At 41.1% G+C, this 25,059-nt stretch overlaps 3 long non-coding RNA genes across 5 annotated transcripts in view; 2 read left to right on the top strand and 1 right to left on the bottom strand.

Moving 5' to 3' along the window:
* LOC126412561 (uncharacterized) overlaps window positions 1-25,059 on the top strand; it is a 570,924-nt gene that overhangs the window by 186,132 nt on the left and 359,733 nt on the right. The gene's annotated exons all lie outside the window — the stretch shown is intronic.
* The window catches only part of LOC126412563 (uncharacterized), a 52,296-nt gene continuing 41,866 nt past the window's right edge, over window positions 14,630-25,059 (bottom strand). The window contains exons 2-3 of the long non-coding RNA XR_007575314.1: window positions 15,039-15,127; window positions 14,630-14,908 (exon numbers count right to left, since the gene is read on the bottom strand). This is a non-coding gene — a long non-coding RNA (uncharacterized LOC126412563). The remainder of the gene's footprint in view (window positions 14,909-15,038; window positions 15,128-25,059) is intronic.
* LOC126412558 (uncharacterized) overlaps window positions 18,572-25,059 on the top strand; it is a 51,873-nt gene continuing 45,385 nt past the window's right edge. Inside the window, exons 1-2 of the long non-coding RNA XR_007575306.1 lie at window positions 18,572-18,654; window positions 18,760-18,839. This is a non-coding gene — a long non-coding RNA (uncharacterized LOC126412558). The remainder of the gene's footprint in view (window positions 18,655-18,759; window positions 18,840-25,059) is intronic.

Below are 25,059 nucleotides of genomic sequence, written 5' to 3'. Positions count from 1 at the left end.
ACATCTGCAGAAGACAGGCTCACTGTAACACTCCGATTCCTTTGCACAGGAGAGGGTTATGTTATGTTATGTCAGGTGAGGTCTCCAATCTTCTTAATCTATTTTGTTAGTCAGGGCAGCTCATGTTGTAATGCGCCTCATCAGCTTCATACATCACTATTAATTTTGTAGTTGTTGGCACACACCAATTGTATTTACCGGTTATGTTTATGAAAACACTACAGACGACAGAATGCTGCAGCGATGCTAGCACTCCATGCGGTAACATGTCACATTGCAGTGAACAGAAGATAAGCGACTTCTTTGATCAAATCTACAGCGAGGCCCTAGATTTGATCAAATATTGGATGACATTTGACGAAGTTCCCTATTACACCATCAAATATCTTTGACAAAGATATTGGACAAAGATATTTGACAAAGAAATTTGATAGTGTAATACCTGCCTATGTGCATGCTTTCACATTGCACGGTTTTGAGTCGTACGGCGTCGACTAGAACGTTGTAGTGTCGTATTATTCATTTGTGTTTATTCTTGTTTACTGAAAAGTGTAGAAGAATGGATGAAATTGATACTGAAGTTTTGATAACCTTGGTGGAAGTAAGACTTGCTATGTGGGACAAAACTCTAGATGCGTATAAAGATCGTACTGCTAGCAAGAATGCTTGGTGGGAAGTTTGCGAAGCACTGAAGCAAGACTTTGATGAGATGGAAGATAGACAAAAATGCGTTTGGTAAGTATTTACTTAATATTAAATTTTATACGTTTTAAACAGTATTTATTTAACGTATTAATTTTATTCTAAAAGTAAAAGGTTTGTTTATAAATAAATTACTGCTACCGGTCACGTTTTTTCTCTAAGTTGTCATCATGTGTGGGGAATTTTATGTGTCAGGTCTTGCATTCTGTTTTCTTTGCTGTAATATATAAGAGAAACACGCGCAAGACCTCACACATCAGAAAAACACCACACATAATGGGAACTTAGAGAAAAAAACGCAGTTGAAGATGTGAATTATTTCCCAAAACGCGTCGTGCAAAATATAAACAAAACGAGTAAAAACGTGAGTGGTAGCAGTAATTTATTTATAAACAAAACTATTGATTATACAGTTGCAGGCTTTCACAAACCATCTACAAAAAGTTAAAGGCTTGTTAATTTATGTCTTTCACATCTGCCATGACACACTTCCAGCATTTGTCATAAAATATTTACAAAGAGTGTGCCTTATGGCGTTGGTTGTCAGTCCTCCTCTTATGTTAGCATCGTGGGGCAAGTCTTCCAAACCAGTGATGGATGTGGTGTCTTCAATTATAAATCCATCTCTCTGACATACAAAACTGTGAAAAACAATGCTAGCTTTAACCATTTTTACTGAAAAATCTGGATGAACATTTAAAGGTCGGTGAAACACCCGCCACTTATTGGTGAGGATGCCAAAAGCACATTCCACATACCTCCTTGCTCTGCACAAACGGTAATTATATACACGTTTCTCAACTGTCATGTTTGTTCCTCTAAAAGGCCGGAGCAATTGTGTGTGTAGGCCAAATGCTGTGTCTCCCACGAAAAAGTAGGGTACTTTTGGACGTCTGACGTCTGGAAATTCCAGGGAATTACTTCCATAAACTGGATCGTCTGAACACTGAAGAGTCACAGCCTTTGCATAACTTCCTATGTCGACATAAATGAACCTGTAGTTGGAATCCGCTACAGACATCAGAACCACAGAAAAGTATTTTTTATAATTGAACTACATTGATCCACTATTAAATGGGGCAGTATGACGGATATGTTTTCCATCCACCGCTCCTAAGCAGTGGGGGAAATTAGCAGTACGTTCAAATCCAGCCGCTATTGATTCGCATACCTCTTTGGTCGGTCTTTGTATACGTTCTCCCCGCAGTGATGCCCAAATTGCTGTGCATATGTCATAACCATATTACTTGCTGTAGAAATCCCAATTCTGTGCTGGAAATGTAAGTCAGTGAAGGAACAACCGCTTGCCAGATACCTGAACAAAACAAAACAAAAGTGACATTTAGTTTGCAGTGGACATTTTTTGTTACAGTTTTGCTTTTTTCTGTACAAAATTAAAATGTTTTCATACAGTTTTGTTTTCTTTTGATGTAGGAAAAGAAGTAATACGGAGGTGCACCAATCTATGAGACTCCTTCGTGAAGTCAAACATAAAAATTCAAGCTACGAAAAAAAGTGGCTCAGCAGCGTAGAAAATGAAAAATTACGTATATTCTGATCAGCTGCAGTTTCTAAAAAAACTGCATGATGCTCGAGAGACGGAGGACAGTTTCCAATCGGAACACACTGCCAGACTGGAAGGAGATATAGAAATTCAGGGCTCCGTCGAAAATACTGAGAATGTTTCTGAGCCATTTGATACACACCCACACAACAAACATCCAAAAGCGAGCGCCATACAAACAGAAAAAAAAGAAAACCTGATGCAATCGAAATGAAAATATTAAGAGCTCTGGAAGAAGACAAACCTTGCAGCAAAATGTCATTTTTACTTAGTCTGAAGCCTCACCTGGAAAAATCTGATGAACAGGATTATCTTCAGTTTCGGATGGGAGTACTCAAAGTTATAGAAAATATACATGAAAGGAGAAGATATTGACAGCTCAACCTCCTCCATTTACCCATCATACACCTTCCATGCCCTACAATAATACATTTCAAGCTTATTCTTAATCACCTGGGAAAATGCTGCTCCAATATCCTCTTACCAATGCGCATCAGATTCGTCCTCCTCCAGCTGCACCAGACCCAACGTCTTTTCTGGATCAACCACTACAGACTTGTCAAGGTCGCAGTTCTTATTAACAAGGAAATAAAGTGCCATCACCATACCTTTCGCCTTCCACTTGTAGCCATGAAGGCCCACCGTCAACAACGCAGTTCTACAACCTTTTCGCAGAGGGCCTGCCGCTGCAAAGTGACAGTACAGTCAGTCCTGCTACAAACTCTTTGGTTTCAACTGCTGATTATGATATTGACTTTTTCTGATCGTAATCAAAATGTAAAACACAAATAAATAAGTAAATAAACAGAACTAGTTTTTTATGTACACTCCTGGAAATTGAAATAAGAACACCGTGAATTCATTGTCCCAGGAAGGGGAAACTTTATTGACACATTCCTGGGGTCAGATACATCACATGATCACACTGACAGAACCACAGGCACATAGACACAGGCAACAGAGCATGCACAATGTCGGCACTAGTACAGTGTATATCCACCTTTCGCAGCAATGCAGGCTGCTATTCTCCCATGGAGACGATCGTAGAGATGCTGGATGTAGTCCTGTGGAACGGCTTGCCATGCCATTTCCACCTGGCGCCTCAGTTGGACCAGCATTCGTGCTGGACGTGCAGACCGCGTGAGACGACGCTTCATCCAGTCCCAAACATGCTCAATGGGGGACAGATCCGGAGATCTTGCTGGCCAGGGTAGTTGACTTACACCTTCTAGAGCACGTTGGGTGGCACGGGATACATGCGGACGTGCATTGTCCTGTTGGAACAGCAAGTTCCCTTGCCGGTCTAGGAATGGTAGAACGATGGGTTCGATGACGGTTTGGATGTACCGTGCACTATTCAGTGTCCCCTCGACGATCACCAGTGGTGTACGGCCACTGCAGGAGATCGCTCCCCACACCATTATGCCGGGTGTTGGCCCTGTGTGCCTCGGTCGTATGCAGTCCTGATTGTGGCGCTGACCTGCACGGCGCCAAACACGCATACGACCATCATTGGCACCAAGGCAGAAGCGACTCTCATCGCTGAAGACGACACGTCTCCATTCGTCCCTCCATTCACGCCTATCGCGACACCACTGGAGGCGGGCTGCATGATGTTGGGGCGTGAGTGGAAGACGGCCTAACGGTGTGCGGGACCGTAGCCCAGCTTCATGGAGACGGTTGCGAATGGTCCTCGCCGATACCCCAGGAGCAACAGTGTCCCTAATTTGCTGGGAAGTGGCGGTGCGGTCCCCTACGGCACTGCGTAGGATCCTACGGTCTTGGCGTGCATCCGTGCGTCGCTGCAGTCCGGTCCCAGGTCGACGGGCACGTGCACCTTCCGCCGACCACTGGCGACAACATCGATGTACTGTGGAGACCTCACGCCCCACGTGTTGAGCAATTCGGCGGTACGTCCACCCGGCCTCCCGCATGCCCACTATACGCCCTCGCTCAAAGTCCGTCAACTGCACATACGGTTCACGTCCACGCTGTCGCGGCATGCTACCAGTGTTAAAGACTGCGATGGAGCTTCGTATGCCACGGCAAACTGGCTGACACTGACGGCGGCGGTGCACAAATGCTGCGCAGCTAGCGCCATTCGACGGCCAACACCGCGGTTCCTGGTGTGTCCGGTGTGCCGCGCGTGTGATCATTGCTTGTACAGCCCTCTCGCAGTGTCCGGAGCAAGTATGGTGGGTCTGACACACCGGTGTCAATGTGTTCTTTTTTCCATTTCCAGGAGTGTATTAACTTACCTTAACGTGATACCCAGCATTTGAACAGGTTGGATGCAATTGAGGAATTGTGTGTTTTGTCGTTGTAACACATCCATAAGTTTTCAATGTGATTCGTCAAAATAGGTAATAGACAATCGGAAATAGTTAAAGAATTTATTTCCGTCGTTCCTCAAATCTTCAAAGAATGTATAAAATAAAGCCACTTCCTCTCTTCTCTGGTGAATGGGGTGTACCCACAAAAGGCGACGTTTTCTTTTGCGGCGATGAAGCAACCACAAAGCAACAAGTTGTTTACGGTTCATCTTCACACACACATTACGCAAACTGAATAGACACCAACAACTGGGCCGGCCTGGGTGACCGAGCGGTTCTGGGCGCTACAATCTGGAACCGCGCGACCGCTACGGTCGCAGGTTCGAATCCTGCTTTGGGCATGGATGTGTGTGATGTCCTTAGGTTATTTCGGTTTAAATAGTTCTAAGTTCTAGGGGGCTGATGACCTGAGAAGTTAAGTCCCATAGTGCTCAGGGCCATTTTAAACCAACAACTGGTCGCGTCAAAAACCGTGTAATGTGAAAGCAACACAGTCACGGCTAAAACTCGAACAGCTTTTTGCCGCACGGTCAAAACCGTACAGTGTGAAAGCGGCCTAAGCAAATCGCTGCATGTATTCCTACCAGTACGTAATAAATAGCACCGCCCCCATTGTATAGTTGACAGTTCGGTACCGACGATAGCAACAGATTTTTCTATGTGAGTATGTCATTTCAGCTGTACTATGTGACCGGCTGTCGATTATACTTTTCGCATTTTTCATTCGCTTCGCTACCAGTTGACATATGGATACAAAAACGCATTAATTTCGATCAAAGTTGCTGTTCTTTACTTCAATAAGGCCTTTATTGTTTTCATATCAAGTTGTGTGGTGGTGGTGGTGGCGGGGAGGGGGGTGGTGGGGGCAAGGTTAAGCGTATTTGTGTGAGCGTGACTGGAATATTTTTGTACAGATTATGTGAGCTACAATTGATTATTTCTTTACACACACACACACACACACACACACACACACACACACACACACACACACAAGCGGGCGCGCATGCGTAGGGCCACGAAAAAAGTATCGACATTCTTCCATCTCAATACCGATACTTTTTTACTTTGCTTTTATGCATATGAGTATTTCATAGCAGGTATCTCATCGAATGATCCTAATACAATTATTACATTCTCATAATTCATGAACAATTTTAGTAGTCTTGGTCGCAATAAAATATAATTACAACCTGATCAATATCTGCTTTGGATGACAAGCGGCCACCCTCAGAGCAATGCAAATAAACACAAAAATTGTGTTTCGATTAATGTTTTATAAAGGTTTTAAGACATAAAAAACAGTAAAAAATAAGTACCACGTTTACTGAAGAATTGGTATCAGCTAGGTACGATGTTAGGCACTACACTGTTACTATTTGTAGTTTGTCAATATTTAAGTTTAGTCAACACACGACTGTTAGCGTACAGCATCAGAAGACTGCGTGTGCTTGGTTTGCCCACTATGGTTTGCAAGTTATAGCTGACATGTGGCTTATAAGTGTGCAAAGTTATAATTTTAAGGAAAAACAGATATGATTATTAACATTATGATAAAACTTATAAAATGCCTGAGACAAGCCCGAGAATGTATGTGAAAATGGTAATCATAATGTACACTGATCAACCAGAACATTACAACCACCGACCTACTACCAACATAAACCCATCCCAGCGATAGCAGCACAACCTGGCGAGGAATGACTGCCAATCAGGCACACGCACGGTGCATGTAGTTTGAGTGAGAGTGCTGTCCATGTGTAGAGTGGGGTAGGCGTGGAATGTACCTGAGTTTGACCGAGAGCAGATTTCAGATTTTGGTGGCCTGGAGGCTTTTTATGAGTATTTCGGAAACTGCATGGCTTGTCGAGTGTTCGAGTAGTGTTGTGGTGAGTTTCTTCAACATATGGTGAAATCATACCCAGACGTCTTGGGATTGGGTGGTCACACCTCGTTACAGATGTCGGATGTCACAGGCTGGGCAGATAAAGCAGGACAGGTGGCGAACTGTGGCAGAACTAATATCAGACTTCAATGTTGGGCACTGTACAAGTGTTTCTGAACACACATAGCACTGAACACTCCTAAAGATGGGCCTCCACAGCCGACGACTCGTGCATGTGCCAATGTTAACACCACGACATCGACAACTAAGACTGAAATGGGCACATGGCTGTCGACCCTGGACACTGGCAAAGTGTTGTCTGGTCTAATGAATCCCATTACTTTCTTCATCATGACGATGGGAGGGAGCGAATTCGTCGTCTTCCAGAGGAAGATGGGATGGAGACAAGTTGTCTGTAGCTCCATTATATTCTGGGGAACATTCATGTGGACAAGCACAGGTCCAGTGGTTATCGTTGAAGACACCATGACGATTAAGGAGTATCATACATTCGTTGCAGACCACGTACACCCCTTCATGATGGTCATGTTTTCTGACAGTAGTGGCGTTTTTCAGCAAGATAATGCGCCATGTCACAAGACCAGGAGTGTGATGGAGTGGTTCCAGGAACTCAGTGGCGAGTTCCAGTTGATGCACTGGCCCTTAGCTCGCCATATCTAAAGCCGATCAAACACATCTGGGATGTGACTGTATGTGGCATCATAGCTCATTGGCCTCCTCCACAGAATTTACCAGAATTAGGTGATGAGTGTGCAGATGTAGTACCAACTCCCTCCCGTGACCCACAAGGTCTCATTGCTTCCATGCCATCACTTGTTGCTGCTGTTATCTGTGCTAAAGGAGGACTTGCCGGCTATTAGATTGATGCTCATAATGTTCTTGCTGATCAGTGTAAATATAAAATTCACAATAACCGTATCAGGATTACATAAGAACCAAAATTAATTATCAGATGGTAGCTATTAAAACAAAGGGTAAAAGCAAGAAATGTAATTTCTGCTTTTTAAGTAAATGAATAATGGTGATAAGAGTGCTTCAATTTAATATTAAAATTGTTCTTAACAGTCAATGGTTGTCCAACATCACTGAGGCATCATTTTATCAAAACTTTTACCTAAATTTTGGGCTTAGCTCCAACTATTTCAACAACTTTGAAGCTCATATAACGCTCAGACCCACTGCTCGGCCTACGTTTTTTCGGGCTCGGCTCATTCCTGTGGTCCTTCGTGATCGGGTAAAACGGGAGCTGGATCGTCTCACTACTTCAGGTGTCTTGGTTCCTGTCACTTCCAGTGAGTGGTCCTCTCCTGTCGTCGTCGTTGCTAAGCCCTATGGTAATATTCGTCTCTGTGGCGATTTTAAAGCCACTGTAAATGCGTGATGCCTCATCAACACTTACCCTATGCCCTGACCTGAAGAATTGTTCACTAAACTTGCGGGAGGCCAGTATTTTTCTAAAATTGACCTGTCAGAAGCTTATCATCAACTTCCTCTCGACGCTGCTTCCTGGCAGTTTCTGATCCTTAACACGCCCTTCGGCCTCTATCAGTACCAATGATTGCCATTCGGGGTTGCCAGCGCCCCTGCTCTCTTTCAACGGTTCTTGGAACAATTATTGCTCCCTGTCCCTGGGTATATAAATTACATGGATGACATTGTTGTCACTGGCTCCACCACTGAAGAACATCTCAGAACCTCCGCACACTTTTTCATGTCTTACAAACTGACGGGCTTAAGTGTAATCTTCCGAAAATCACAATTTTTTCAGGCATCTATCATGTACTCGGGGCTTCAACTCTCTCGGGATGGTATTCATCCTCTTCAGCAAACTGTCGCTGCGATTGATGCCCTTCCTCGCCCTACATCTGTTAAGGAACTGCAGGCCTTCTTGGGGAAAATAGCATACTATCACAAATTTTTACCGTCTGCTGCGTCGGTAGCTCAGCCACTGCATCGCCTGTTGCATTAAACGTGCCTTTTCACTGGTCCGCGTCATGCGATGTGGCATTCCACAAATTGAAGACTATGCTGAAACAGGCCCTGTGCCTTGCTACTTATCGACCTGGCCAACATCTTGTTCTTGCCACGGACACCTTTCAATACGGGGTCAGTGCAGTCCTCGCGCACCGTTTTTCGGATAGCTCTGAACAACCCATTGTTTATGCCTCCAAAACGCTCACGGATTCCCAACAAAAGTATTCTCAAATTGAAAAAGAAGCTTTGACCATTATTTATGCTCTTCGTAAGTTTGATGTTTTCCTCTATGGATCCAAATTTCATCTTGTTACGGATCACAAACCACTTGTTTCCTTGTTTCATCCATCATCGTCACTTCCCAACATGGCTGCACACTGCCTCCAGCGTTGGGCTCTTTATTTGTCTCGTTTCAATTACGAGATTCATTTCTGGCCGATGGCTCAACATGCGAATGCTGATGCACTGTCTCGCCTTCCCATGTGTCCTGATCTGGCATTCGATAGGGACGAACTTTTGTGTTTCCACCTGGATGTTGCCAAGCAGCGGGTTGTGGACGGATTCCCCATCACTGGGGACCGGCTGGCGGCTGCTATGGGTTCTGATCCTACCCTCTCCCGGGTTTTACGCTGTATTCAGAAGGGTTGTCAAGATCGTCTGTCCGCTAAGACTTCTGACCCATTGCGGAACTACTACGCTTTGCGCTACTGCCTCACGGCTAGGGATTGTGTTATCCTCCTTTCCACTGAAAACGCTTCGCAGCGTGTTGTGGTACCTGCGACTTTGCGTGCTTCAGTCTTGCGCCTCCATCACCAAAGGTACTGGGGTGTCTCTCGCACAAATCTCTGGCGCGCTGTCACGTGTACTGGCCTGGCATCGACTCTGAAATAGCGCACTTGGTCGCTGCCTGCAGCCCTCGTGCGTCACAGGCCGCCGCCCCGAAGTCATCTCTGTCACCGTGGCCTTCGCCCCCTGGGAGAGCATTCATGCCGACTTCGCGGGACCTTTTTTAGGTACTTATTGGCTCCTCGTAATTGACGCCTACTCTAACTTTCCTTTCATTGTCCGTTGCACGTTGCCTACCACCGCGGCGACCACAAGTGCTCTCACCCACATTTTTTCTTTGGAAGGCCTTCCCTCTACTCTTGTTACTGATAATGGTCTGCAATTTGCCTCTTCCAAATTTGCGGATTTTTGTGCTCGTCACAGCGTTATGCATGTCACAGCCCCTCCATTCCATCCACAATCAAACGGTGAGGCTGACCGATTGGTCCGCACATTTAAGGCTCAGATGCGGAAACTCCTGATTTCTTCTGTTGCTGATGAGGCGCTTCTCCAGTTTCTGGCTTCTTACTGTTTCACCCCCATGGGCGACCACTGCCCGGCTGAGCTCTTACATGGCCGACAGCCCCGCACGCTACTTCATCTTCTGCGGCCTTCCACCTCATGGCCGCAGGTGCCTTCGCTTGGCCGGTTCACCGCCGACGACCTCGTCTGGGTACGGGGATATGGCACGCGGCCAAAATGGAGTCCAGGCCGCATCTTACGACACCGTGGCCGACGCCTGTATGAAATCCTGACGGACACGGGTGTTGCAGTGCGTCATTCGGACCAGCTTTGGCCTCGTGTGCTGGCAATGCCTGTTCCGAATGCTGTTACACCACCTTCGGCTCTACCTGACGCTCGGGATCTTGGCAACTCTCATTACTCACAACGCAGCCCTCTCACCGTCATCTTGGCGCCAGTACAAGAACGGACGCCACCAGGAGACGTGCCCATGCAGGAACCGGATGACCATCATCTGTCAGAGACAATCTACTCGCCTCCTTCTCGTACGGATGCAGACACATCGCCCATGGTTCCTGTTATATCAACTGGACTTGCTGCAACGGGCAGATTGGTGCACGGGGCCCCAGCAGATTTGACCCCTACCTCTCCTGTCATCTCGACCCATTATCATCGGGGACACTTCCGTCCTTACGGGAAGCCTCCTCCTCGAGACTTTACGGCCAGTCAAACAACGCCTATGGACGTTAGCAATCTCCAGGCCACCTCCATCAAGACCAGTGCAAAATTTTTAAAGGGGGGAAAAGTGTTGTGACTCGCCAATCATTCAAAGTGCCGCCGCACAATTACGCGCGTCCTCTACATGCGACGCTGTCTGCCGGTCATGCAGCAGCCGCGCCACCTAAGCGGCCAGCCGGCCAGCATCCGCCAGACTCGGACTCACTGCTCATTCGAATGTTACCGTGTTCACATGTCTTGCTTAGTCAACTAGCTCAGTGACTTATGTGTTGTGTCGTTTTGAAATATATGTGTTCAACTTGACGTTATAACACAAAATTTGAGCTATTTGCGCACAAAGTTGAGCAGAGGTAATCAGAATGTAGTCAAGTACTGCAAGAGCAACTGTCATCAGTAATTTTACTGACTCACATGACTACAAATGCTGCTAATCAATACAACGTACATCAAACATCATCACACTTATAGAACTTGCCAGGCATTTTGGTTGAAACAAACAGATATTACTCCAGCACATTTTCTGGATGCAAGCTTTCATAAGTCAGACCCAGTAGATAATGCAGTAGACACAGGTAGTACTTGTAAGCAAAACGGTACCTACAGGGTAAAGAGCTCTCACACACAAAATGTGACAGCACATTTGAGGTACCACAGCTCAAAACGAAAGTCATAAAGGGTCACCCAACAGTTAATCATACAGGAACAATCCTAGATGAGAATACAACTTAGACACCAGAATTAATGCAACTGAAGTTTGCAGCGGCAGGCAGAAGTCTTGGAATGGTGATAGGATGCAAATGGTTGTATGTATTCAGGCCTCAGCATAGCTATACTGTCCTCCAGAAGTAGCAAGGCCCCAGTTCCGCTATTAGTGAGAAGTTTCATGCCATGTTGCCCACTAACGAGTGTTGAATCCATACTCAGCCTAAACAAACTCTGGGCTTGCACAGCCCACCACTGACCATAGCATGACGAGCACTGCCACAGTGACAACTGACATGGTCACTGCCCTCTCTCGGTAACCAGCGTAACTTCCCCCATGTCTCACTGCTGCTTCGACTCTCCTTTGAATTGTTCTGCACGCAACTAAATAGGCGATCTTGATCAACTACATTGGGGCAAAACGCAGGCACAAGAAAGAGCCAACACACTCATCATTCCAGAGATAAGTTACAGCTCAAACTCAAAACTCCAATGAAAGTTGCAGTTCCCTTATATGGAAGAGATGTCCATAAACATAATTCGTTTCATCAAATGTAGAAAAAATAGCTCCATATGATGTGTGTGTTTAGTAGAGTTGGGTAGGTTGTTTGGATATAAGGAAACAACAGCCCAGGCATAGTGGTAACACTGGTTCCCGTCAGATCACTGAAGTTTAGGGATGTTGAGCTTCGCTAACACATGGATGGGTGACCGTCCAGGTTTGCTGAATGCTTATAGCAGGAGGGTTGCACTCAGCTCTTGTGAGACCAATTGAGCACCTAGTTGACTGAAAAGTAGCAGCTCTGATCACGAAAACTGACAATGGCTGGGAGAGCGGTGCACCAACCACATGACCCGCCATATCCACATCCAGTCACACTTATTGCCTGAGGATGCCATGGCAGTCGGTTGTTACCATTCGGTCTTCCGAGATCTGTTCAGATGGAGAGAGTTTAACTAAGTTTATCAGAATTATGTTTCAAACACATGTATTGTACAAATATTTGACTTGACTTTATCCGTTGCTAACAGTGTTTCTTCTGTGACTGTATTATTTTTGTAAAATAAGGAACAGTTGCCTACAGCCACAATTGTGATTTCATTTCAATTCACAATGCATTTCGAGCCCTGGGTTAATTTTGGCTGTGGTAAGATTACAATGTAATACAGAAAGTGGGCACACAGTGAATATAAGTTTACAAAACTAATACAAATTGAAAAGTAACTTACTGTTTCGAATGGTAGATACATGATTTTGAAGCACAGTAGGGGTAAACATGTTTATGCACATTTATACATTTTTCATTCTACAGCACATTTTGTATTCAAAGGTCAAAAAAGTCAAAGAATTTCAAATCTACAGATCCTGCAGTACTACAAATACACAGGTGTTATTGTTTCAAAAAAGCCACATTATTAATTATACACAATATCATTTACAAAACAAATATTTGTGAATATGTCACATGTGGATTATGTTATCAAATTGTTGTACTATTAAATATTGGTTTCTTTAGGAAAAAATATAATTTAAAATTCCTGAAAAAACTTAGGCTGCAGAACTCTGTCTGTTGATTCTACATGTCTTCAAAATATTTTTCTTTTTGTATGACACCATTTCTAATTGTTCTAAAAGATCACATTTTTTACTATGGTTTTCTGTGTGGAGTACAGTTTGTCTGTTGTTGATGTGACTTAGTCTGTGGGTATTAAGGTGTGTGTGCTTGGCTGTTGTGAATTTTTTTTAAGTGGTTAAGAGTAAAAGCATCAGTGTGTTCTTTCTAATGTGTGTGGAAAGTTTTTCCTGTTTTGGCCACATAAAATAAAGCACAGCTGTTACATTCTAATTTATATATTCCATTATGGTCCATTAGTGGGGTGTTCTTGCTTACTGTGGGAGGTAAATAGTGTCACTGTTCATGCTTCGTGGAGAATGATGTTTTAATATTGGTGTTTATAAGAAGTTCGTAATTTTTTATGATGCTATACCTACATAGGGAATGCTTGTGAAGAAATGTGTTGGCAGTTGTTATTCATGCAGTACTTTTGCTACTGATGTTGGCCTGTATTTTGTTGGATAGTTTGTGAACTGATTCTTTCTGAATCCCATAATTTATTGCAATTGCTTTGACTGTATCAATTTCTTGTGTAAATGCTTTGGTTTTTCAAAGGTAATGTGTGTGCCCTGATTAGCATGGATCTAAATGGAGCATAGTCGGGTGTATTGTATTGTACTGTACTGTTTTTTTTTAATTCAGCCTGTAAATCTTGATTGACTTCATAGTTACTTCAAATGATATAGAGTAAGTCAGGTTTGATATACAATGCACAGATTTACACATACTATGATTTAGGAAACAATAGTCACTACAAGCTGAATACTTGTAAGTACTTAAAGTTAATTACAGATGATACAAAAGAATAACAGTTTCTGACCAAACTCACTGTGAACCAGGGTTACCAGTTATTACATATTACAAATTTCAGTGTACTCTTAGCTGACAGTAAATTAAGTTATGTTCTAAGTGTAGCACTAGTGGATAACAATGAGTACAATACATATAAAATACGGCCATTACCAGCAGAAGTTGATAAAACTAGGAGAATGTTCTCTATATTGCTCCTGAAATAGATTTCTCACTACTGATGAAGCCAAGAGGCAGTACGTGCAACTGTCTCTTGAACAATAAAAGGTAAAAGTTTTAAGGTTATGCATCAGATATGTAAACAGATTTTTGTGCTCGTCTCTACCTATGATCATGAAAGACGCAAAGCACAAATTCTGCAGCTGGTTATAGAGGTGCTAAGGATTTCAATCTAAAGTATATTGTGATTGACAGATGTATCTCAACAGAGGAATGGTTATTCATAGCTCCCAAAGTGAGGGATTGACAGTTCCATCTAATGAGTTACCGCTGATTGATGTCATAATATGCGATACTGGAAAGTTGACATTTCTGGGAAAATGCAGGGGTACTGGAGCTTGGATTATGTTGTGATCAAAACATGTGAGACATGCCAATATAAGTAGAGACAGTACCTGCTTTAAGCCCCAATTACACGAGGTGCATAAACTGTGCACCAATGCACCAGTGCCCCAAGTGCGCATATCTGTAACTAGACTCTGGTTCACGTAGACCTGTTACACCATCCACATGTGATATACCTGGCGCACATGTCCAGTAATCGAACAGATACACAAACACAAAAAGACGTGTCTAATCTCTTGTAAAGACATTCATTCCACAGCACGAAACACAAGGGGGACTGCGTGCCATATTGGAATGTCATTCAATTAAAATATTTATGCGACTCAAGTTTCCTATATAATATGAACTCTTTTTTTATTATTATTTATTAAATAACTGTTATTCTCTTACGTACATTACCACTGTTCTGAATTACATACCCAACAGTTAGTATTATATCATGACTCTTGGTTAAACAGGTACCTGTACTTATACAGCACTTTGCACTAGGAGGACCCATTTGTTTTTGGAGCTATTGCCATGGCAGCGACAGTAAATCTTCCGATTAGGGCATCACTTTAAAGGACCAGTACTTAAAGGTGCACTTATGTAATTTTTCCAAGTTTGTACTATGTATATGTGCTACTCAGAGTTTTGCAGTTCTCGTCTGTCGCTCTGGACTAAACTGAACAGACATTCTCCCCTGTCACTACCAATTTCTCTTTAAGGCATGCTGAAATAAATCAAGAGATGCAGTCAAATCGAAAATGAACTTTCATAAACTAAGGCATTAAGATTCAAATCAAAAATCACCTTATAACGTTATACGCATGTTACTCAGAAAGAGACAATTGCCGACATACCTTATTCTGATACAGCGGGTCATACATACACTTTTCCTTGCTGTGTGCCAGATTTAAGTTGCTTAATGCCTCTTTGCTCCATTTCATTTCTAGAATATCAAACAATTAATACAAAAACAATTATTTCACAAACAAGTAGTGTAAAAGAGTCTACTGTGAAAAAAAGCTTTATTCCTGCATTTATGAAACCTACTTATTGAAAAAATGTGCAAAATCCCCAACATGAAACTCTGAAATCAACCACTAGCCGCCTAACAATAAGCAAACAACTAGCAAAAAGCACTGTGGTACACCCTTTGTGCGAGTTATCGCTGCCTAATGCACATGCGCGAATTGATGGCAGTTTAGAACTGCTCTCTATTCTGGCGCATGGATAGTGTGTCTGCTAATTTTCGTAGTTTCACCCATTCTACCACTAGATGGCTGTTGCGTTGGACCAGTACCATTTGCGGCGGATCGTCATGTGATACCCATTTTAAATATATAAATATACAATGGATTAAGGTTGGATCTACCTTTTTGCATGTACCCAAATCAATGCACACTCACATACCAACTGAAGAAACAATTAAAGTAATTGAAAGACAACTACAGTGGACAAACATTACACCAAAAACACATACACAGGAAGTCTCAACTATTTTGAAGGTAATCACTGGTCAAAATTATTTCAGAGTGAAAGATGAACTCTACATCCTATATGAAGGATTCCCCATGGGGTCACCGATAAGTGGCCTGCTGGCCACCATCTTCCTTAACCACCTTGAAAACAAAATCTTTGACGAAATAATGGAAACAAAAAAGTACAAAGTAATGTACCGGTACAGTTATGTTGATGACATAATTTGCTTGACACATGAAACACGTGATTGGACACTACAGAATACACAGAGCCATCTGTACTGGTCACCCAAAAATACCCTTCATCCTTGAAACTGAAGAGACAAAGACATAGATTTACTAGGCATCACAATAAAAACCAAAAAACACTGGTTTTCAGTGCATAGAAAAGCAACATCAAACAGTACAATTATTCACAGCACAGGAAACCACCCAACAACTGATAAGCAGGCCATCCTCAGATACATCCTACAAACATACATAAGTAGGTATGTACATACATACATATATACATACATAAATACTTGTTCCATAGATCATGAATACGACATTTCATAATGACGTGAAACATGTCACTTTAACGTAAGTTTTCTTAACACAATATTTATTACTGCTTCAGATCTAAAAATTCATCTATTGAGTAGATGGAGTTGTCATTCAGAATTTTTTTAAACTTGTTTTTAAATGTTGGTTGGCTATATGCCAGACTTTTAATGCTATTTGATAAATGACCAAAGATTTTTGTGGCAACGTCAGATTTAACCCAGAATAGTGACGATCATGCTCTCTTCCAGTGTTGTACCTATGCACTTCACTGTTATTTTTGAATTGGGATGGGTTATTAATAACAAATTTCATAAGTAAATATAGTATCTTGAAGGTACTGTGAATATCCTGAGTTCCATAAATAAATGTTGCATGGTGATTTTGGGTGGGATCCAGCTATCATTCTGATTACATGCTTTTTTGCAATGACTTCCTCTTAATGAGGAATTACCCCAAAATGTGATGCCATATGAAAGCAATGAATGAAAATACGCATAGTAAGTTAATTTACTGATATGTTTGTCATTAAAATTTGCAATAAGCCTAATAGCATAAGGAGCTGAACCTAACTGTTCCAGCAGATCAATGTGTTTCTGCCAATTCAATTTAACATCAATGCACACACCCAGAAACTTTGAATTACCAAAGACTTCCATTCATAGTTCATATCTATAAATGGTTTTATGCCATTTACTCTAGTGTACAAAATTATATATACTGTGTTTTCTCCAAATTTAGTGATAGTCAATTTGCAGACAACCACTTAATCATTTTCTGAAAGACATTATTCAGTTTCCTCGGCTGATTTTTGTTTGTTGGGTGTGATTACTGTACTTGTATGATCAACAAAAAGAACTAGCTTTGCATCTTCATTAATATAGAGTGGCAAGTCTGTAATATATATTATGAACAATAAGAACCCAAAACTGAACCCTGTGGGACACCATTCTTCATACTTCCCCAGTTAGAGGGTTTGCGGACTATCTGTAATGTTAATTTCGGCCTTCTGCATTCTTCCAGTTAAATATGTATTCATATGCTGATCTAAAAGAATTTCATGATCACACAATGAAAAGCCTTTTAGAGATTGGAAATTATCTGAATGGGTTATGTTTGGTTATTCAGTGCAGTTAATATTTGATTAGTAGAAACATATATAGCATTTCCTCTTGAATAACATTTCTGAAAACCAAATTGACATTTTATTGGTACCATACTTCATTTTTGCTAATACATAATGTTACTCTTGAATACATTATTTTTTCAAAAAATTTCAGATAAAGCTATCAGAAGTGAGAATGGGCAGTAGTTGTCAGCAACACACGTATCCCCTTTTTTATACAATGGTTTAACAATAGCATATTTTAGTCTATCTGGAAAAATGCCCCGTTTCAGTGAGGTACTATACATGTGGCTGAGAATCCTCAGTATCAGTTGGGAACAAGCTTTTAGTACTCTGTTGAAAATGCCATCAATTCCAAGTGACCTTTTACTTTTGAGTCATTTTAGTAGGAGAGGTGGGTTGAATTTGTTTTAACAAATTACATAGGTAGGCCTATTGCCTCTTCCACGTACAGCCATGAATTTTGTAATGAATAGTGGGATCATATATTCTCTAAAACACTTAAAAATGATCGTTAAAAGTGTTTTCTGGTACTGACTTCTTGTTAACAAACTTTTCACTGAGTTTGATAGAAACTTCCTGTGCTCTCAATTGCCCTGTGTCCCTTTTAACAATATTCAAAAATGGCACAACATGACATTTGGCAACAAAATAACACACACAAAAGAAACATCATGCAGGAACATGGTATAAATGTGCCATATAAAACAAACAATACTCGGCAGAAAAGACTGAAAATACCTAACACCACCAAAGACATAGTCAACAAAGTAGGTATATACCAACTAACCTGCAAAGTGCAATTAGTGTAATTCAGTATACATTGGGCAGACATGCAGAAATTTCTCAATAAGATACATTGGACAAATATGCAGAAATTTCCGAATTTGATACTCCAAGCATTTATAATCACTGAAAAGTGAAAGCACACTTTCCACATTTGCAGAGTATTTAATCAAAAACGACTACTCCTCCCGTGGCATAGAAACAGACGTTAATCCTGAAACACAGAAACCATATGTCACAACTTTTACCAATAGAAGACAATTACTGTCTCCACAAGGCTGCCACACGGTGCAAAAAGTTATCAATGACCAAATAGTACTGTGTAATAAAAGACTATTCAACATTCTGAATGAATTATCGGACACACACATTGAGATGACATTTCACAGTGCGCGGGCGTCAAAGAAAAACTAAAGATTAAACAAATGAGAAACGACAGAAGGAAGTGCATCAGAGAAGTAAATTTGTGCAGGGAAACGGGTGTGTCCAAGCTGCAGCGGAGTAACAGCACGTAGTATTTGCAAACGAACAGGAGAAAACGTGAGTAAATACTATAAAAATGCAAAAGAGAATCCATGAATATACAAACCACACGAAATAGTTCACCGTACCAAAGCTTCACAAAATCTTTGTCGATGTCCACAGGTCCAGATCAATTACATGAAATCGCATTTGATATATAAAACAAGCTTGTCACAGCTAAGAACTAGGAAAATACGACAACGGTAAGGACAGAAACTAACATATGCCATTAATTTCACCAAAATATACAAATTAAAGATCGGATAATAAAATTAATGCAGACGGTTTTCTAACATCCCTAATGTATGCAGATGTCTAGTGCTCTGATTTAGACCTGTGGCTTATTATGGTGTGCAGCCACAGGACACACTCAGTGTAAAATAAAGGCTAAAGTGCACATATGATTTAAATGACAACAAAATTTGATGCCTCATATTCCATATCCTAAAATAACTCGTACGTATGTATTTTCAGGAAAATAGCAAGAAACCCACTGAGAATGTTACAAATGCTGTGACCCATTTTTGGGTGATACAGTAAAACACTAATTTGTGTACTTACAAAAAGGTGGACTCATCCTTAATCCATTAATATTTTTCTGCAACCACTGGAACTGAGCTCAAACTCAAATATGATGTAAATAGACCATTGTATTATAGAAGATGAGAAGCAAAAATCTCAGGAATACCTGTATTGCTGCCTTTAAAGCATGTAGTTCTCCAGTTGGACAACTCTCAAGTTGCTGGGTGTAAGACTGATGAACTACAAGAGGAAATTATCAACAAATGAATCCTTCAAAGGATGGTGTACTGGCAAGTATTCCACAGGGGATACTCAGGATCCACTATTTTATGTGTATTAATAATCTTGTGTTGCCTATATATTTATTGTAAATGTTGTCACAATAGCAGTAAGAAAATGTGTCGAATAGGAAGTATAGACTGTTGGGTCAGAATTTGTATGAGAAATAATGAGATATACCCCAACTCGCCAAACAGATGTAGACTATGGTGAGTGGTTAATGAATCATTGCCCTACAGCCAGACAGAGACTGGAGGGCTGCTAGTCCTCTACCAATGAGAACTAGGGACACTGAATCCCATTCTTCAAAACCAGATATCCCACAATTATGCCCAAAGTGATAGAATGTAGTGGTAAAATATTGACATGTTTTGTGAAAATATTTATAACTGTTGAAAATAAACAATGATTGCAGTCTAATTTTGTAAGACGTGGTCAGAGGTAAAAATGTAACATGAGTGTTATGTTGTATAATACTGTTGACAATGAAGAAAGATACCAGCCTTACCTTTATGAGTTGTAGTCACATGAAAATGTAAATAAACGGAAATAATAATCCATTGGCACTACTGATGAGATGACAATACGAATTTTGTAGTCTCTGAGGTCAGTGTCTGTAATATTTTACGAACGAAATGGTAGGTGTCACAGAATCCAATATTAAGAGATGAAGTATCAAATTAAGTGTACTTTGTATCTAAGAGCTGTCTTGGGAAGACAGCAGAATCAATTGTGCCATCATTTACTCAAGCAGCATCAGCATGGGACTGGCTTTCATCGGCCCTAAGTTTCCTCGAGAATTACACTGAGTTCTGTCTTGGAAGACCCTTTTAGCTTGTAGGTTCCTTACAGGTTCGAGTCCTGCAACTGCCCGCGTGAAAGTCTCTCTTCAGTTGTATCTATTGAGCTAAGCACTTGTCAGTCAAACATGAAATCCTTACTCCCTCTCAGGATAAGACAATATTATTTCTTTATGTCTCTCCATCCTATCTTATGGCATTGTTTTGCACAAAAAAGAGTATAGCATTAAAGATAATACATGAGAAATAATTTTCTGATCAATGTGTGTGTGTGTGTGTGTGTGTGTGTGTGTGTTTGTGTTTTTCTTTGTTTGTTTTGCTGCTGTTGATGATGGTCAGAAGCTGTGTCAGGTTTCTACTGACAAATCATCTCACTGCTCTTATGCCTCTGCATTAGGCAACATGCATATGCAACATCATGCTTACAGTGTTAAATACAGTACGGTACTAAGCATACGTATTGTGGGGTGAAAGCCCCATAGCTATAGTAGTATTACGTATTTGAATGTTGTTAATTTTATCACCTTAATACACATGTATCTTAAAATACATGCTGTTCCAAGTCACATAACATGGCCACTGTTACAAAGCTTGGAGACATTATTTCATTTTTGCAACAATGTCAGGAATAAAACAGATATCCTAAAATGTGAATACATATTAGCAGCCACATGTGACAGTGGATCAAGAACACCATTCATCTGTATTGCCAGGTAACGTGCATGTGAAGTGCTAATTGGCAGTGGGAACAACCATGGGTAACAAATCAACATCAGCTGATTAAAATACAGGGCTATTCAGGATCAAGAAACAGAGTTCAGACATTTATATCTTCTAAATTACAAAAGATAGCACCATAAATCCAGCATTTCTGGGTGGACAACAGTTTAAAATTTGAATTCTAGAACTAGACTTGCTTCAAAACTGTTTATTTCCTCAATGTTAATGTGATTAAAATGACTTCAGCTTCATGCAAGATGGTACCCTGGCTCATACCTCTAATTACATCCATTGTGACCTGAATGACATCATTCGAGGATGTTGGACTGGAAGAAGAGCAGCAGAAGATGAACTTCATCGCCAGTGACCTCGCAGGTCTCCAGATGTGACTTCTTGACTTCTATGTCTGAGGTTATGTGAAAGATCACATTTTTATCCCCCCTATGTCTGACACTCTTGAAAGTCTGTGACAGCGCTTTGTTGAAGCTGTGAATTTGATAACAAGAGACCAGCTGCTTTGTGCGTGGCAGGCAATGGGCCACCGCTTTGATATTTGTTGTGTAGCACGTGGTACTCACATTGAATACATAAAAATTAGAAATTTTCACTTTCCAGGAACTTTGGAATCATGTTTCTATCTTTTGTAGTTTAGAAGTGATCAATATTGGAAATCTCTTCCTTCTTTTTGAATAGTCCTGTAAAATTGGTATTTTATTGATTAAAAACATGAAAATAAATCACACACGAGTTTTGATGCAACATCCATTTTTTCAACAGAAACAGAACAACTAAAATAACACCAAAGACTTTGTACATAATCAGTTTACATGTTGAAATATTGTTAAGATATATTACCATTAATGCTAGCTGCCTGTCAGCTTTTACCTCACCCATAAATACCTAATCCTTTTATAAGTCTGATGGCACTTTGATTTTTTGTTTGTTGCTGTCTTTAGTCTGATGACTGCTTTGATGGAGCTCGCCACACTAGCAAAACCTTCAGAAGCCCCTTGATCTTCACCTAATGCCTATAACCTAGATGCATTTGAACTGCTTGCTGTAGTCCAGCCTTACTGTGCATCTACAATTTTTACGACCAGGCCTCCCTCCATTATGAAACTGATGATTCTACAACTGCGCACACACACTGCAAGTCCCTGTACAGTGCACAACAGAAGGTACCATGTTCTATTACATGTCATTTCCTTTCCTGTTCCACTCACAAATAGAGTGACAGAAAAACAGCTGTCTATAAGCCTCTGTAGAAGCCCCAATTTCTTGCATCTTATCTTCGTGGTCCTGATGCAAAATGTACATTGATGGCAGTAGAACTGATCTGGAATCAGCCTCAAATGCTGGTTCTCTAAATTTCCACAGCACTGCTTTGTGAAAAGAGCATCGATTCCCCTCCAGGGATTCGCATTTGACTTTAAGAAGCATCTCTGTAATACTTGTGTGCGGATCGAACTTACTGGTAGCAAAACTAGTAGCATGCTTCTGAATTGTTTTAATCTCTTCCTTTATTCTGACCTGGTGGGGATCGCAAACATTTGAGCAGTAGAAAAGACTGGGTGACACTAGCATTCTATACACTGTCTCCTTTATAGGTGAGCTATACTTTCCCAAAATTTTTCCAATGAAACAAAGTTGAGCATTTGCCTTCACTACTACCAACCTGGTATGCTCATTCGATTTCATATCACGTTGCAACATTATGCCTAGATATTTGACTGATGTGATTATGTCAAGCAACACACTACTAATTCTGTATTTGAATGATACAGTATTGCTTTCCCTAGTTACCTTACCCTACATTTTTCTGTATTTAGACCAAGCTGCATTTCATCACATCAGCTAGAAATTCTTTCCAGGTCACATTGTCTCCTCCTACAGTCACTTAATGACAACACTTTCCCATAGACCAAAACATCATCAGCTAACGGCAATTAATTGCTGTGCAGCCTGTCTGTCAGATCATTTATGTGAATATAGAATAACAATGGTCCTATCTCATTTCCCTGCAGCACTCCTGGTAATACCGTTGTCTCTGATGAACACCCACTGTCAATGACAACACTCTGCCATCTATTATCTAAGAAGTCTTCAAGCCACTTACATATCTAGGAACCTAATCCATATGCTCTGACCCTTGTCAACAGTGTGCAGTGGACACTTTCTGGAAAGCTAGGAATATGGAATCTGCCTGTTGTCCTCCACCCATGGTATGTAGGAAATCGTGAAAAAAAGGCAAGCTGAGTTTGGCCTGAGTGATGCTTTCTAAATCTGTACTGACTTGTGGTTACAAGCTTTTCTGTTTTAAAGACAGTTATTATATTCAGACTCAGAATGTGTTCAAAACTTCTGCAGTAAATAAATGTTAAGGATATTGGTCTGTAATTATAATATACTGACAAATTTTACCAACAGAACCACAATACAAAAAAAAAAAAAAAAAAATATTTTTTAAAGAATTCAGTACATCGTGGGTATATTCAGGCGACAAGGGAACTATCAGAACTTATCAATGGTGTGTTTTTCTTTCTTTCAACCACTCTATTTAAGTGAACTTGTAATGTCTTTAAATACTATTCTGCTTCATGACACAGCACACACCATAAAAAATTAAATTATCAGTACAATCAAACACGTGAACGTAAGTGTAGCACTAAAGTAATAGTGAACAATAAAAGTAAGTCTTTTTCTTTTACAGAAAAAAGTTATTACAAGTAATGTTCACTGTAAATTTCATCAACACAAACTGCAACTAATTAACGCAGGGGGGTTACATAAACAAGTTGCCTCATAATTGTTACTGTCCTAAATATATTTGTATTTGATTGTTTAATGAGGTAGGCATATCTCAGTATAATTATCAGTTTTTTTCTGGTACAATGTATGACTGGGAGTAAATATTCAGTGTGAAACTACAGCCTGCAAACTACTGTTAGTGTGGAAACTATTCAGCTTAACAGGTTACAGGTCCAGTTTCAGTGAACTGTTCTTGCCATTGTTGGCAAGACTGGAAATGATGAAAAGAAAAATGCTGGAAAATACTGATGCAAGTTGAGGTTAAAGTGCCGTCAAATGAGTTTAGATCACTGTCAGTTCAATTTTGAGGTTAGAAACATTAACAGCTGAGTTTCAGGTTAAAAGAAATGCATTCAGAAAGTAACTTGTGATCATATAGTGTACACTTAGATCAAGGTCTGCAGAAATGGGTATGTTGGTATAATGTACTCCTACTCCTGCATTACCCCTATTTGATTTTGTATTTATAACCCTGTATTCACCTGACCAAAAGTCTTGTTCCTCCTGCCACCAAACTTTACTAATTCCCACTATATCTAACTTAACCTATCCATTTCCCTTTTTAAATTTTCTAACCTACCTGCCCAATTAAGGGATCTGACATTCCACGCTCCAATCCGTAAAACGCCAGTTTTCTTTCTCCTGATAATGATGTCCTCCTGAGCAGTTCCCGCCCGGAGATCCGAATGGGGTACTATTTTACCTCCGGAATATTTTACCCAAGAGGATGCCATCATCATTTAACCATACAGTAAAGCTGCGTGACCTCAGGAAAAATTACGGCTGTAGTTTCCCCTTGCTTTCAGCCGTTCGCAGTACCAGCACAGCAAGGCCGTTTTGGTTAGTGTTACAAGGGCAGATCAGTCAATCATCCAGACTGTTGCCCCTGCAACTACTGAAAAGGCTGCTGCCCCTCTTCAGGAACCACCTGTTTGTCTGGCCTCTCAACAGATACCCCTCCGTTGTGGTTGCACTTATGGTATGGCCATCTGTATCGCTGAGGCACGCAAGCGTCCCCACCAACGGCAGGCACGGTTCATGGCGGTGGTGGTGGGGGGGGGGGGGGGGGTGACTAGGCTGTATGAAATGGTTGGCAGCTGTTAAGTGGAGGTATTTCTTACAGTTGAATAAGTTGATATGTGTGGAGGAGGTCAATGTCAAGGAAGGTGCCATGTTGGGTTGAGGAGGACCAGATGAAGTGAGTGCAGGAGCAGGTGTTGAGATTCCTGAGGAATGTGGATAGGGCACAGGGCCCTCAGAACTCGATCCAGATCATAAAGATGTCATCAGTGAA

Source organism: Schistocerca serialis, chromosome 7, assembly GCF_023864345.2.
Source record: "Schistocerca serialis cubense isolate TAMUIC-IGC-003099 chromosome 7, iqSchSeri2.2, whole genome shotgun sequence".
Lineage (NCBI taxonomy): Eukaryota > Metazoa > Arthropoda > Insecta > Orthoptera > Acrididae > Schistocerca > Schistocerca serialis.
This window is presented reverse-complemented; position numbering and strand designations above follow the sequence as displayed.